The sequence below is a fragment of the Pungitius pungitius genome, chromosome 9, assembly GCF_949316345.1.
Source record: "Pungitius pungitius chromosome 9, fPunPun2.1, whole genome shotgun sequence".
Taxonomy (NCBI): Eukaryota; Metazoa; Chordata; class Actinopteri; order Perciformes; family Gasterosteidae; genus Pungitius; species Pungitius pungitius.
In genome coordinates, this window is record NC_084908.1 from 11,350,744 (window position 1) to 11,367,440 (window position 16,697).

At 42.2% G+C, this 16,697-nt stretch overlaps 1 long non-coding RNA gene across 4 annotated transcripts; it reads left to right on the plus strand.

The window, feature by feature from the left end:
• Window positions 1-12: 12 nt before the first annotated feature.
• On the plus strand, window positions 13-15,696 carry LOC134132698 (uncharacterized). Of its 4 annotated transcripts, none has more exons than XR_009956881.1 (13): window positions 13-88; window positions 1,565-2,456; window positions 2,546-2,665; window positions 3,027-3,208; window positions 3,659-3,835; window positions 4,632-4,796; window positions 5,321-5,435; window positions 5,539-5,662; window positions 5,812-5,967; window positions 6,339-6,499; window positions 8,312-8,433; window positions 14,283-14,631; window positions 15,649-15,696. It is a non-coding gene; the product is annotated as an uncharacterized LOC134132698 (long non-coding RNA). The 4 variants fall into 4 exon arrangements; XR_009956882.1 differs by lacking the exon at window positions 13-88 and adding an exon at window positions 7,231-7,369 and having other exon boundaries at window positions 1,430-2,456; XR_009956879.1 differs by lacking the exon at window positions 13-88 and having other exon boundaries at window positions 1,430-2,456.
• Window positions 15,697-16,697: the final 1,001 nt, after the last annotated feature.

Here is a 16,697-nt window from a genome sequence, read left to right on the forward strand (position 1 = left end):
CATATGCGGCGGGTCAGCGCGGTGCTGGAGTCCCTGAGGCAGGCCGGCTCGCTGCCAACCGAGGAAGTGTGCAGTTGGGCGGAGGGAGGTACGGTATCTGTCTCCGTGTACCTTTTGATCGTCTCTTTTACCGTAAAAACCAGAAAACCAAAACACTCGTTTCTCGTTTTTCGTTTCTAATCCAAAACGGTAAAACGGAAGTCGGCGGCCGTTTTCTCGTTTTTCGTTTAGAACCAAAAAACGAGACCAACTGACAACTTTTCACTCCGTTTATCCCTTTTGTGTGTTTTTCCATAAAACAAATATACGAAGCGTAGCCGCTAAACCGGAAGTACGTAGATTTTCACAGTAAAATCCACGCAACTGTCTGCAATGACAGCGGTTACCAGGTTAACATGAGGAGAAAAGTTCATTAATGGAGATAAATATATAATCCTGGTCCGACGGGATATGTGCAACAGTAGTTGACTACACTCTTGGCTCTGATATTTATGTTCCAAGCATTGTGTCGCTTCAGTGACCGCAGAGAGACACGTTAGTTCAATGAGACGCAGAGTAAACGGGTTCACATCTCCAACAGTATGTGGCAGAATACGTGTATTTAAACCATAGATTTATCTAGGTCACATACGATCTAGGTCACGAACTCGCGGCCCGCCGCCGGTGTCCGGCTGTACGTCCAGTGCGGTCCGCCACCGGAGTGCGTGCGTCCGTACAGTTCGCCCCCCCCACCGTTCGCGCCGATCGTCAGTGGCCCGCGTGCGGTGGAACTGTATCTGGCCCGAACCTGACATTAGTTTAACACTCCTAATCTAGGTTATTACAGATGTTTTTGATGCTGTTTATTTCATGTGATTTTTAGGGTTATTTTGATTCATCTTGTTATATTTATATCACGAAAGAGGGAACGTGTGTTGTTTATTAAGCAATAAATAATGACAGTTATGGTCAGGGTTAGACTAGAGAAGTCTGGATCATTAATTCGAACGCGGGCCACCGACGATCGGAGCGAAGGGCTGACGGAGGCGGGGGGGCGAACTGTACGCAATCACTCCGGTGGCGGACCGCACTGGACGTGCAGCCAGACACCGGCGGCGGAGTTCGACATATGTGACCTGGATAAATCTATGGTTTAAATACACGTATTCTGCCATATACTGTTGGAGATGCGAACACGTTCACTTTGCGTCTCACTGAAGCAACACAATCTGTGGACAATAAATATCAGAACCAAGAGCTGCGAGTCAACTACTGCTGCTAACACATCCCGTCGGACCCGGATTATTTATTTATATCCATTAATGAACTTTTCTCCTCACGTTAACCTGGTAACCACTGTCATTGCAGACAGTTGCGTGGATTTTACTGTGAAAATCTACGTACTTCCGGTTTAGCGGCTACGCTTCGTATATTCGTTTTATGGAAAAACACACAAAAGGGATAAACGGAGTGAAAAGTTGGACTGGACGGAGCAATGCCAGTGAGCGGTTGAGGCGGTGAAACAGGCTCTCTGTGGGGAACCACTGCTCCAACACATAACTTTTCTCTCCCTTTTATCTTGCAGACTGATCCATCGAACAGAGGGCTGGGGGCGGTTTTGTCCCAGCAGGTGCAGGGGGTGGGCCGCCCGGTCCTCTACATCAGGCGGAAACTATCCGAGAGAGAGGCCAGGTACAGTATGGTTGAGAAGGAGTGCCTGGCCATCCTGTGGGCGACTCCCTGCGCTACTACCTCCTGGGACACCAACTCACCCTCTGTTCGCCTCGCCCCAATGGATCCACCGCATGAAGGATACTAACGCCCGGATCACTCGGTGGGATCTGGCTCTACAGCTGTTTAACTTCAAGGTGGTCCATAGGCCGGGGGCGCAGATGGTCATGGCTGACTCCCTCTCTCGCCCACAGGAGGGAGAGGGGGGTGGGGGGAGTTGGCCCAAGTCAGGCGGTGGGGGTGTGTGGTGGCGGGGTGTGGTTAGCTCATCTGCAGAGGGGAGAGCGGTTCAGGGAACGGTGCCGGCAGGTAAGGTAAGGTAGCACAACTGGGCAACATCATGACTGATTTTCTCCCCTTAAAACAGTGAGCAGGACTCGAATGGGGGAGAGAGACTGAAGCAGGTCCTCAGGGGCAAGGGAGCGGACATTAGGAAAATATTTGTGTTATTGTAGCTAACAATGGTTTACAGAACTGATTGTTTTTATATGGGGCAATTTGGAATAAGTGAATATGGGATAAAGTGGCATATATCTATATATAATAGTAGCCAATTAAATGCAATCACCAGGTTTTCTTTTTCTGTTAATCCTTGCTTCCACCGTGCAGCTATTTAAAACTTTAACGTAGACCATTACCCTTTACCCCGTCAATGAGCCATGTAGGTGGAGGAGGTTTGGAGGAATACAGAGTTCACTGTGCCGTCTCATGGGGAATCTAAAGAGGGAGCCACAGAGGATATCCAGGTGGTAGCATGCAGTACACACACAGTCTTCACAGCACACTAGTAGTGTTTCAGTACTAATGTGTATGTTATTTTTGTTTTACTCAAAAGGTACTCTTGGATGACGGCATCATAAATGTAGGCACGTTGTCATCTTCTCGCTACGTAGCTCCCGTCAAGTACAGGGTGGACAAATGGCTGAGACAGCTGACCCTCTTCAACCAAACCCTGGTAAAGGTTTTCAAAAGAACAGAACTGAGTGATCTTGAATTTGGCCACAAGTGACTCTTCTCTAGATAGTAGTGGCTTTTCTCCAAACAAATTGCAGATTTGGTCTCAAATGTTAAACAGTAGCGCTCCCTAGTGGCTTCAGACGAGCATACAAAGTACTTGCAAAATATATTTTGCTTTCATAATATTTAACAAGTGCTATATTCATGTTGGATATATACCTTGGAGTAAACTAATCCAAGGTATCATAATTGGCCGTTACTGCTTAATTTTCCTTTCTGTCTTTCTTCTGCTCACATTGTTCCGACTGCTCCCTACCCCACTATTAATTCTTACTCTTCTCTCCCACTATCCTTACCAGGATGAGTGGCTTACATGACAAAGAAACTGGCTTTATCTACAGAGTATATTTTGTGGCCCCAGACGTCAAAAGGCAGCTTCCTGCTGAGTCCAAGATGTTTCAAAAGGTGGACAAATCATGGAAGGAGATAATGGCAAGGGCCAATACGAGGCCTAATGCCCTTGAAGCAGCCACACAGCCCGGTGGGTAGCCTTAAAGCATTGTTGGAAAAATAGGACATGGTAGGGCAGTCAGATTCACAAACTTTCCTGTGCACTCCAATTATGTGATGCAGATCTGTTGGAGACTTTTCAAAAGCACAACACTCTTCTGGATGAGATACAGAAGTGTGGAAGACTACCTGGAGTCCAAGAGAGTCATTTTTCCCAGATATAAATACATGCTCTTTTACATACTAAAACAGAGCTTCTACATCATACTACATCTTCTTAATCCTCTCCTGCTTTTTGCCCCTTGTGCAAAAACTCCATTTAAAATGCATCAAATATGATCCTTTGGATGGTCTCTCTTGAAAGCATATAGTTGTTTCTTCACCTCTCTTCCAAAAACACTGGTTGAAAAATTCTATAATCTTGAATCTGGCGTGTTGTGTTAAATGCTCTGGTACTCTTATAGCTTCTCTATCCTCACAGGTTCATCTTATCTAATGACGAGCTGCTGAAGATCTTGGCCCAGACAAGAAACCCCCAAGCAGTGCAGCCTCACCTTCGGAAGTGTTTTGATGCCATTACCCGACTAGAGTTTGCTTTGCTACCCAAATCCTCTGGGACCAAGACATCCTGTACATGGTTTCCCCTGATCGAGAGAAGGTCAGGTTTGAGCAACCTCAACACAGTTTAGTCATCCTGCTCTTTTATATAAGTTGTTATTACCTTGCTGAGAGCATAAGTGAATTTTACTTGTATGCATATACTACATTCCTTGGTGTATAAACTGTGACAATAGTGAACACTGTCAACCATCTTAAATGACCCCCATCTTGCCCTACCTGGCAGCCCTATGTCAGTGCAATAATCAAGCAATTTATCAAATGATGCCAAAACTCTTGTAAGCAGTAATTCTGAAATTAATCATTTATAGTATTTGTTAAGAATTGGTTGGTTTGAGAATTGAAGTATTTGTCCTGCACTCAACTCATCCAAAAAGGTTAAGATTTCTTATTACTCAAATGAAGACTAGATTGTCCTATCTTGTAATAACAAGGCAATCATTGTGATATTATTGTGTTTGATGCCTCAAAGTCTGTAGGAAGGATGATGAATAATTATTTAAGTAGGGTAGCAGATTTCCTTGCACTGATTGCAGTTGCTAGCTATATTACACATCCTCCTTGACTGATTGTCTCATTGTAGCTGATGTTGTGCTTTTCAGTCACCTGGTAGTCTATTGTGTTTTTTTTTAAGTCACTTTATGTTTCTCTGTGGTCTTTTAGATTCTATTGTTGGTTGGTATGTGGCTTCTTGAGTGACGCCTGTGCCTATCATGACCGCAAAGGGCTTCCTTGTTGCCATTCCCGTCCAATAATCAAATGAAAGGAGTGTGAATTAACACAGGACTCACAGTGAGCCCTGAAAACTGATGTTGTTCTTCTGTTTGTAATTTTAGGTGGCTTCGACTCAAGGTCCTAAGGCACAAGGCACTGTGGAGGATTGGCTTTGCAAGGTGGAGGAGGCTATGTTCAACTCGTTGCGCTCCCTCAGTAAGGCTGCCATCGCTGACTACCAGGTGAAGTCTAGAGAGGGATGGATGCTGGCCGGACATCCATCGCAGGTACACAGACACACACACACAAACGGAAACATGACTTTTTATATTTTTGGAATAAATGACAGATACCTGAGGTATACTTTGTTGAGTATAACTCTCCTTGGGTTTGTATCTAAAAAATATTAATTCGTTTCACAATTGTTACCAATACATCTCAGGTTTACAGATATTTGTTTTCCTAACCATCAAAATTGTCGCTTCCTCTCAGAAATGTATATATTAAAGTTTCAGTGTGTATAAATAGGTGGCATCTCGCATTAGGGTAACAGATTGATTTGAACTGAATGTCCCTCCGCTTACTCCTCTCTTACCGGTGAGCCGTTGAGTGCAAAACCCCTTACTTGTTTTGCATTGAATTATCTGTTTGGGACTAGTGTTGAAACCTGGCTTTGCAACACTGTAGACTCCATGAAGACGTCCCGCTCCAATGTTACACACTGGTCCTTTCTATCATTTCAGGTGGACACTTTAATCCCACTCCATTTTAATGCTGTGATTTAACTTCAGTTTGTCTGTGCGTCCACCAGGTGGTGCTGACCATCTCACGGTTGATGTGGTACAAAGAGATGGACGCTTGGCTGGATGGAGACCACGACCACTTAGCTGCCTCGCAGGAATTCAAACTAACTAACTAACTTTGATGTAAACCACACAAATTTACTGCTACCTTCTGAAAAAAACTAATCAATTTTATTTTGTCATTTAAGATTATTATTAATACCTCTTTGTTTTCTGTGTATTCCAGAGGGTGAATGCCTTGGCGGCATTGATTCGTAATATCATCACTTAGGCCCATCATAATCATATAAGCCCTCATCACCATCGATGTCCATGCCAGAGATAAAGTCATAGATGTAGTCCGCCAGAAGGTACAAGAATACAAACACACACACAGAAACCATCAATGAGTTTATATCACTTCCTGTCCTGGACTTTTTCACAATAGGTCCAAAGTTAATAAAGGTGATGAGAAAATGTTTAATACAACTCACTAAGTAACTTGATTTCTCTATTTTAGGTGGACAACAGGGATAACTTTGAATGGCAGACGCAGTTGCGCTACTATTGGGACCTGGACCAGGACAACTGTGTTGCCAAAATGGCCCTGTCCACTTCCATTTACGGCTATGAATATCTGGGAGCCTGTCCTAGACTGGTTATAACATATCTTATGGTAACACATGAACACACATTCATTCTCTGGCACACCTGTCTTGTACTGTACTAACATTAGTTATAAATATGTACAACACAAACTCTTTTATGCATAATTTTGGATATAACTACACTGAAGTCACACATTTCTTATCCTCAGTTTCAAAAGCCTTCATCATTTTACCTCATTCCGATTGTTTGTGAACCTGAAAACACACAAACAACCAAGCCACAAGCTACAAAACCACTAGATGGAGCTAATAGTGTGACCTATACAATGTGTGTCCAATAGTAGTTAGAAAGCAGTGAGAAATGACAATGGGACACACAAATGCTGCATATTGTTTGTCACAATTACTCGATTTGCCTTCTGTTGCTCACCCTGCCCAGGACCTTTGCTATTTGTGCCTGATGGGGGCTCTCCAATTAGACCTTGGAGGAGCACCAGCCGGGCCAGCAGGACCGGCAAAACAGAAACCACCAAGGACTTGGCTACGGCCCTGGCAGTTCAATGTGTGGTCTTTAACTGCTAGGATGGACTTGACTACAAGGTCAGCCTTGACACACACTGTTTTCATCTATAATGCTCATACTTGTTCTGTCTATTTTCATTACTGGTTGAATCACTCTGTTTTTAATCATTTCTTCCTTAATTTGTTCCCCTGCACCTCTTCGCTTACATGTGACTCGGCAATGATTCTCCTATTTTTTACAGTCAATATAACATGAATGAGCTCAGGAATGCTTGATCTCAATCCAACTGTACCTGCTAACTGATATCGTTAGATGGCACTATTACAAAAGCAGTTAAAAGAGTTAAAAGTGCAGATGCTCATTTGTGTCATAAGTCAGTTGCAAGCAATAGTTTAATAAAAGGTTTTGGTGTGCTTTTTTGTTTTGGTTTGTTACATTAACCATGTAATAAACATTCATTGTTTCATATGCAAATAAAAGGGATGATATCACTTTCACACTCATAGAGGATCTTATAATTACATTATTACTTGTTTCTTTTTACAGTTTATATGTCTGATTTAATTTATGATGATCAGTTTTTTTCATTATGGATTGACTATATTTTATGTTATCAAGTTCCAATCTTTAGATTGGGACCTTGAGACACATTGTGCATTTCAATGTAATGTTAAATGGTACTTTCTTGCAGTGCATCAAGGTTGGAGCAACAAGTAGCCAGTCTAGATTCAGATACTCTGCTCTATCATGGCTGAAGTTTAGTTTAGTCGCTTTTTCTTTCTTTCTTTCTCACATTTCTGTCTTCCAGATGATGGGGCGCTTATTTAGCGGTCTTGCTCAGTCAAGTGCTTGGGTTTTTTTCCGACGAATTCAACCAAATTGACATGGAAGTGTTGTCTGTCATCGCTCAGCAACTCAAAACCAAACGAAATGCCAAAGCGGATAAGGTACGCCCACAAACACGCTATCGTTGAAATTCAGCTATTGAGCTTTGGTTTTCTGTGATTTTTACCAGAACATATAATTAGAAATCACATTAAATGGCCGCTTGTTCCCCACCATGAAGGCTTTGGGTGGGTTTCTGCATATGCAGTATGTTTTACTATATTCACATTTTAATCCATAATTGAGGTATTTTCTATTCACTGCGATATCAGGAAAATAAATAGTATTTCTTGCTTTCCACTATGGAAGGTTATTGCTGCTTTATTTTGGAGGGGTGCAGTGTTGATATCCCAATTAAATGCATCAAAATGTATTGTGTTGTTAACCAATAGAATTTCCAATGTTGAGAAAATCCCCATATCTCCATATATATATATATATATATATATGCCGGCCGGCAGGATTGCTCTTGCCTTTGCAAACGCAGCGCTTATACTTGACCTGTGATCTGACGAATATATCTATCAGAACGAGAGAAGTTGTTTGGCTGAATTCTTCCAGAAGTCCCCATCCAGGCTTCCAATTTTTGAACACGTGCCTCTGATGCGTTCGCTCCTTCTCTTTTTAAATGATCTAACATATTCAGTGCTAGAAATTCAATCACCTTTTTCTTTCAAAACCCGATGACACAGATTTACTTACATACCTAAGTCAGATGAGAGCACACAAAGATTTCATTACTGTCAAAGGCACTTTAGGATTGTACCTCATCTTGTATATATCCATACCTGGATCTTTTTCCAAAAGATCTTGGTTCTGTCATAGAAGCCTAAAAGGCCTGGAATTGACGCAAGAGTTTAATAGGGAGCCATATTCGTCCAATTTAGGCATATTCAGGTCATCCACAAAGACCACTCACTTCTTGTTACCAGGAGCACCTAAAGGAAGGGAAAATGAAAAAGACCTGCGAGTCAATACCCATCATGTTTTTACTTTTTCTCCAGTTTGGGCTCAATAATTTCCTGAGTGCGGGCGGATGAGGTCTGAGCCGAGAAGTTAATGCAGACTGGGAGGCATCCTGCCCTTTCCTGAATACCGTTCAGAAGGCCCTGAGCCACCACTGACTGTAAGGATGGATGCAAAAATACTTTTTAAATCAATACCCAGGTATGCACTTAATTCTGTAATGGCCTCGTTGACAAAATGAGAACCATTGTCGCTTGATATTTTGGCCGGAATGCCCCATCGAGGAATGATTTCAGAAATCAGGGCCTTGGCCACTGTTGCAGCGGTTTGTTTGCTAGATGGAAAAACCTCAACCCACTTGGAAAACATGTCTACCATCACCAGACAAGGTTTCTTACCTTCAGATGGAGATAACTCCACAAAATCCATCATAATGTGCTCAAATGGGCGGGTTGGTGGTGGGTGTGCAGCCTGGCTGGACACGCCGACGGGCCTGCCTACATTGTGAGTAGAACAGGTGACACATGCAGAACAAAATTGTTGTGCATGTGCTGTGAACCCTTTTGTAAACCACGTCTCATTAAGTGCACGTAACATTCCACCTTTTGACACATGGTCTAACCCATGAGTCAACTTAGCATAATGGGCAGATACTGATACTATGATACTATCTATCACATTCAGAACAGACAACAGAGCCTCAGCCGACACTTGAATTTCAGTGTACGTTTATGCTGATATTTACGGTATTGAGCAAGTAACCGGACCAAACTTTGAGAAATGGTACCGTAAATGTCAGCATAAACGTGCACTAAATTTCAAGTGTCGCCTGAGTTGACCGCAGTCTAGAGCTGCCGAAGTGGGAACCGCAAGCCCTAGTATTTCCAAAAAACCCTCAATATGTGTCAAAATAGTATCCGCAGATAACCCATGTTGATCGATTTGATCCGCTAATGCTAGCATGCTATCTCGGAGCCCACCGATGTCTTCCATTATGTCAACACTCTCACGTTCCTTAGCCAGCCTTTTTTGCACACGTCTCTGTTGTCTGTTCTGACTGTGATAGATAGCCACGTCCCCTGATTTGCATATAAGAAAGTGAAATGAAATACTGTGTCATTGTGCATTACCGTGTCATTATGCATTACCGTGTAGTCGATTGATGGGGTGGGGTCGTTAGTTGGGGACAGAGGAAGAAAGTATGAGACAAAGTAGTGATCAGATACATGCAGTGGAGTTACAGTGAGGTTAGTTGTAGCGCACTCTTCAGTGTTCCTAGTAAGATGTAGTCAAGGTGATTGCCAGCTTTGTGAGTATTTGTGGGAAACCGGAGAACCAGGAGAAAAACCCACGCAGCTGGGGAGAATATTAAAACACACAGACCACTGTGTTCAATGGATCTTGAAAATCCGTTTGAAGAAACCGATCTTCTTTGCTTCTTTCTTTGTTTTCATTTGCTCCAAATCTGTCTCTCTTTCCTGCTTTCTGCTTAGACTGTCTCTTTTCAATCCAACACAAATGCCCTTAAGGATTTTTTTCTCTCTATTTGGAGTTCAATCTTATCTTCTTGTTTTGTCTCTTTCAGGATCTTGATTTTGTTCATAACGTGTGTTAATTAAATCTCCTGGGTTTTTGTATCCGGGGTTTATCCAATTATGCATTGCGGAGCCAGCAGCAGCCAGCGGAGTGGCCCATACCGGCCCCACGACGGGCACTTTTCCCCCCAGCCCGCTACCCGCCAACTGCAGCGAGTACCGGCACCCTTCCCGACCCACAGGGAGGTTCTTGATCATAATTTAAAGTTACCAATTAGCCTAAAGGGATTTTTTTTTTATTTGTGGGAAACCAGAGAACCAGGAGAAAAACCCACGTAGCTGGGGAGAATATTAAAACACACAGACCACTGTGTTCAATGGATCTTGAATATCCGTTTGAAGAAACCGATCTTCTTTCTTTGTTTTCATTTGCTCCAAGTCTGTCTCTCTTTCCTGCTTTCTGCTTAGACTGTCTCTTTTCATGCCGACGCAAATGTCCTCAAGGATTTTATTTCTCTCTTTTGGAGTTTAATCTTATCTTCTTGTTTTGTCTCTTTCAGGATCTTGATTTTGTCCATAATTTGTGTTAATTCAATTTCCTGGGTTTTTAGTATCCAGGGTTTTTTCAACCACGCGTTGGTTATCTTCTTCTTTAAAGTTACTAGTTAGCCTAAAGGGATTTTTTTTTATTTGTGGGAAACCGGAGAACCAGGAGAAAAACCCACGCAGCTGGGGAGAATATTAAAACAGGCCATGATGGAGAAGGTGGTACTGGAGCAGTTTGTGGAGGGGCTTCCGGCCTGGACGGAAGCGTGGGTCCAGTACCACCGCCCGCTGACGCTGGAAGCGGCCATCACCCTGTTTATATTGTGAAGTCTGAAGGAAAGCTTTGCTATCTCTTGAATATCCGTTTGAAGAAACCGATCTTCTTTCCTTCTTTCTTTGTTTTCATTTGCTCCAAGTCTGTCTCTCTTTCCTGCTTTCTGCTTAGACTGTCTCTTTTCATGCCGACGCAAATGTCCTCAAGGACTTTATTTCTCTCTTTTTGGAGTTTAATCTTATCTTCTTGTTTTGTCTCTTTCAGGATCTTGATATTGTCCATACATTGTGTTAATTCAATCTCTTGGGTTTTTGTATCCAGGATTTCTTCAATCACGCGTTGGTTATCTTCTTCTTTAAAGTTACCAATTAGCCTAAAGGGATTTTTTTTTTATTTGTGGGAAACCGGAGAACCAGGAGAAAAACCCACGTAGCTGGGGAGAATACTAAAACAGGCCATGATGGAGAAGGTGGTACTGGAGCAGTTTGTGGAGGGGCTTCCGGCCCGGACGGCAGCGTGGGTCCAGTACCACCGCCCGCCGACGCTGGAAGCGGCCATCACCCTGGCGGAGGACCACTTGGCGGTGCACCCCAGCGGGAAAAGGGACCTTGGGGGCGACCCGCCCTCGACCCGACCAGCAGCCGCAACACGGGGGCAGAGCCAGCAGCAGAGTGACCCATACCAACAGTGCTAACTCTATATCTTCTATTTATATTGTGAAGTCTGAAGGAAAGCTTTGCTATCTCTTGAATATCCGTTTGAAGAAACCAATCTTCTTTCCTTCTTTCTCTGTTTGCATTTGCTCCAACTCTCTCTCTCTGTCCTGCTTTCTGCTTAGACTGTCTCTTTTCATGCTGGCGCAAATGTTCCTAAGCAATTCATCTCTCTCTTTTCGGTATCTAATCTTATCTCCTTGATTTGTGTCTTTCAGGAACTTGATGCTCTCCATAAATTCTGTTAATTCACTCTCCTGGGTTTGTGTATCCAGGGTGTTTTCAATCACGCGTTGGTTATTCTTCTTTAAAATCGCGACTTCTTCCTCCAGTATTCCGAGTGCGTTATTAAATTTGAACTTCAAGACCTCGTTCTCATTCTGAAGATTTTTCATGGTATTTGACATTTCGGCTTTATTTCTCAACTCCATCTTAAACTGCTTATTCTCACAGATTTGCATTGCGAGAGATGTCTCCTTCAGATGATTATATTTTTCTTCCCAGGCTATTTTACTATTGAGGTACAGCTGCTCTTGACAGGCTAGACGTTGTCTGGTCTCCTTGATCAAAAGAGACTGACCTTCTCCGGTGTCGAAAAGTTTCATGAGTTTGTAGTTCTCAGCAGACAATTCTTTTTTATCTTTCTTAAACTGTTTAGCCAGGTTCTCAGTAGCCTCTTTTTGAAGTTCCAAATCTGACCTCAGACCGTTTATAGTCTTATTACAGAGCTTAATATGCTGATGGAGGTGGATTATTTTATCTTTGTCAGCTTTGGCCCGGAAGCGTAATGTCTCCAACTGATTTAGAGATTTGTCCTTGAACTTCTGTAGTTCAGTTATCCGCGTCCTGCAGACTTCGTCTTCACAATTAAGGGGAGCAACCCTTACTCTCCTTTTCATCCAATTCATGCTGCAGTTTGAAGCAAAATGTAACGGTGTTGAAATGCTGATGTCTCTTAAAGGCTGTTTGACAATGACAACGTTGGTAAGTAACACTTAGCACTGAAGTTGATACAATGTATGTCTCATCAAAGCAGTTCTAGAGTGATGAACTCATGACGCATTTGTAACCATAGATACGCATCATGACGCATTCGTAACCATAGATACGCATCATGACGCATTCGTAGCCATAGATACGCATCATGACGCATTCGTTGCCATAGATACAACAAAACACCGGAATTTTTTGTTTTATTAGTTATCAAAATGATTTGTATTATATTTATTTACTGAAAATGTGTAACTAGTATGCTTGGTTATCGAGGATCGATTGGGATCGGGACTAGCTTTGCAATTTACCCGGAATTGTTCAAAAGTTTAAAATTCGATTCCTAGTTTCGATTCTCAGTCCGCCGGCTCCGAGCGGAAAAAGAAACCTCTGAACACCAACGAAGAAGCGTCCACCGGAAGTGTTGGCATAACACCGCGACCGAACAAGGACAGCGTGCGTCGGCGGTCCAAAGTGTGGTTACACTTTTCGAAACAAACCGAAAGCTCAGCAAAATTGTTTCATGCATAAGAGGGTGCACGTCAAATATGATTAAGCACCTCCGAGGTCATGGAGTGGAAGTAAAAGTGTGCCCCGTGTTTGACGCGCTGCCTCTTCCTCTGGCTCCAAGGGTTTAGCCCGTCAGTGGGAGCAAGGTAACGTTTAAGTACCTGCAGTATCATGCACTCATGTGTAAATGTGTTTTTGTGAGGTTTCAAAAATAAAGCTCTCTTGAGCAAAGTATACCCCTGTTAAAATATATTCATGATTTATAGTGTTTGTACAATATTCAAGTTCATAGTTTGATATTTATATTGTAGTTGAAAACTAACTTGTATGTCTCCATTTTAAATGCAATTAATATGAACAGTACTGAACAGTCAAACACAATAAACATATTCAGACCTGTTTATTGTAATTAACATGGCAACAGGCCTTCAAATCAAGCAGTAGTACAAATGCCCCTTTAATGCTTGACTTAATACAATAAAATAAAATATTTAACACATTAGGCTACAGTATGACCTCTAATTAACGAAGAAAACAAAGGTGCTGCATATAATTGAATATGTGATTTAACAAAATGTTAACAAAATGGTTTAATAAACATGCCTCATACACTGAATAGAGATAAGAGATGAGATTCTCAACAAATATTGCTAACAAGTCTCATCTCTCACCTCTGACCAGTAGCCACAACATTGCTCGCTCTCAACCCAGTTATTGTACCTCAAGAGGGGAAGCATTTTCAAACTTTTGATCTGAGAGAGAATTCGGTTCCCAAAGCTAGTCTTTCCACCAGGGCACTGGATGGAGTGGCTGCATTATATACAAGTGATACTTTCTACATTATGGAGAACTGAGCGTCCATTGCTGTGACTCCTGATTTTAAGTAATCAGCTTCTTCATTTTCAACAGAGAAATAGACATCCTCCTCACTCGCTGTGTTGTTGGGGTTTCCCTTGGGAGCTCATCCTGCTCTGGGACATATTTTCTGACTTCTGCTACTAGACTTGCTTTTACCAGGTCCTTCCTCTCCTGGTCATGCAGCCAACGTTACTTAAAGTTGGGTAGGGTTGCACCAGCCAGTACAGCATCATTATCCCCAAGAACATGTGCAAATCATATTTTGATTGCCTGAAATACAAGACACAAAAGACATAACAAGATTATTAGAACAAGTCTTTAAAACCGGTGTTAATATGCAACATGCATATTTTGCATATAGCATAAATCTGACTACAGAGCAGTCACTACAAAATTGACCTGCACTTATAAATACTTCACAATATCTAGACATAAATAAATGCAACTGAGCTATTGATTGGTGTGATGGCGGGCGTGGGTTTTGGCTTGGCTGCAGAGGGGGGGAGTGGCTCAGGGAACGGTGCCAGGCGGAGGCAATTGGCCGCAGCTGAACTAAATCATTATTGTTTGTCTTGCGGCTTAGAAACGTACTGATGGCGATCCAGAGACGGACACGGGAGTCTGTCTGAGAGACACAACCAGCAATAGAAGAATAAAAGTATTCAGAGCAAACCTGCCGTGTCCTATTCCAGACCCCCAAGAGTACCTGCGTGTTACAGTGGCGCCCAACGTGGGGCTGGATAGGCCGTTCGCCTACAGGGAGCGGCTGAAGGACGCAAGGCCGAAATGAAAACCTGCTTACAAGCACTGATAAAATAAACGGATTCCGTTTAAAGATGCAGCTCTGGCAACAACATGTGCAGCGTGGCAACCTTGAGATGTTCCTGCCCACCGAGAAACGTCACGATGGCAACACTGCTGCAATGTGCGAGGTGATTGGCACACATTTGAAAATTGAAAAGTTGTCATTTTATCTCTCTTCATCTTTTGAAAACAATAAATGATGTTGTGTGTCTTGAAAATGTACAAGTGCAGAAATTATTTTTTTAAAGTGGACGTTAAAATTAGGGCCGGGACTTTAGCGCGTTAATTAAGATTAATTAATGACAATGTTAATTAAGATGAATTAATTACACAAAAAATAACACATAAAACATTTTTTGCGCATTTTTACACTTATTTTTTGCACCACGGGACGTTTCTCACTCGATGAGTTTCAGCGGACCGATTATACTGGAGCACCAACTAGCGTCCATGACTTCAGACTGAACATGAATGAAGAAGCTGACGAGACCGTGTCGGGTGGCCCCGTGAATGGGAAATTATAAAAAACAAACGGATGGAAGCGTCGATAAGAGCATGGTTGTGTGCAAGTTGTGCAACAAGGAATTCACATCGAGCCTCAAGTATCACCTCAACGCAAAACAATTAGCAGCTAGCGTGGACGTTAGCCCGACGAGTACAAGGACCCACACCCAACCCACACTGCACCAGATGACTGGTTTAAGGACCAGGGTAACTAAGTCCACGTCTGTAAAAATAACCATAATGTTCTGAATGTTCTTGAAAGTATTTGTTTTACTAAAAAAAACATAGTTTACAGAAGGTCTACTTACCTATAGGCTACCTGATTTTCTGAAAGTACTATATTTCTAAATATGCTATTGCTACACTCTTCTGCTGGAAAGCGTTGAACAAAATAATCCAAGTAAAAATCCATGTGAAAAAAAATACTTTTTTATTATTTTTATTAAATTACTCACTGTTCTCAGGTCAAATATTTATGCAATTAAAATGCGATTAATTTCAATTAATTAATTACAAATCCTCTAATTAATTAGATTAATATTTCTAATCAAGTCCCGGCCCTATTTAAATGTAAAATTGATTATCAATAGTTTATTGTCCTCAAATAATCAAAGATTTGTTTTGTGTGTGTTTTATTCCAGGTGACCTACTACCTACAGACGGAATCCTCATTCAAAGCAACGACCTGAAGATCGATGAGACTCCGATGACCGGAGTGTCAGATCACGTCAAGAAGACTGTCAACAAGGACGTCTTTTTGTTTTTGGATGCTCTGCACCCCTCGCATGTCATTACAGCAAGAAAAACATCATGAGAAAAAACGTTCAATGTTATTATTGCATGTCAAATTAAGCCAATTTTACCTGACCTTCAAGTTTATCTGAAAATGCAAGGACACGCAGACTCAAGAGCCCCTTGCGTGCCTTTCCCTTCTTGGGATTGGTTTGCTACCTACATCCTTTAAGGAGTCTGACAGTTCCAGTATCATAGCATAATTCCGGTTTCTAATGAACCTTCTAAAGGCCTCCAAGCCAATATACAACAGGCCATTACAGAGATATCCAGCATATTTTTTGAAGACCACGTTTTTGGATGCCAGTAGAGGAAGATCATCTTTGGAATCTACTTTTTCCATGCAATCATCCAGGTTAACCACCGTCTCACACACCTCACACATGCTCCATCATTACCACTCCGTGTGCCTCTATTTACTTTCTTGCATTCTGTTGTATGTATTTGCTTGGGTGTGCATGTGTACATACACACATATCCTTCTTTGTGTTTTCTTTTGCATGTGTCTTAGGAGAGGAAGAGGTTTGGTCCACTGGGCTGGAACATTCACTACGGGTTTAACGACAGTGACCGAGAGTGTGACCTGCTTAACCTCAACCTCTACTGCAAAGACAGCGCAATCCCTTGGGACGCTCTCATCTACATCACTGGTAGGGAAGCTTTAGCACAGTGATGAGAGTGCATTTGCATGCAGGTCTAATTTTCTTAATACTTGTATGCGGTGTAATCCACCCCTAACTGTTCATATCTAATCTAATCAATTAAATTAAATGATGTGTATTTAATATTCTCCATCGTGGAGCTTCATAATAAATGTCTTCAACGTTATAATAGAAGAGGGAAGGATCCCTTTCATAACAATACTTCACATTGCCAACGTTCATTTGTTTTTCTAATC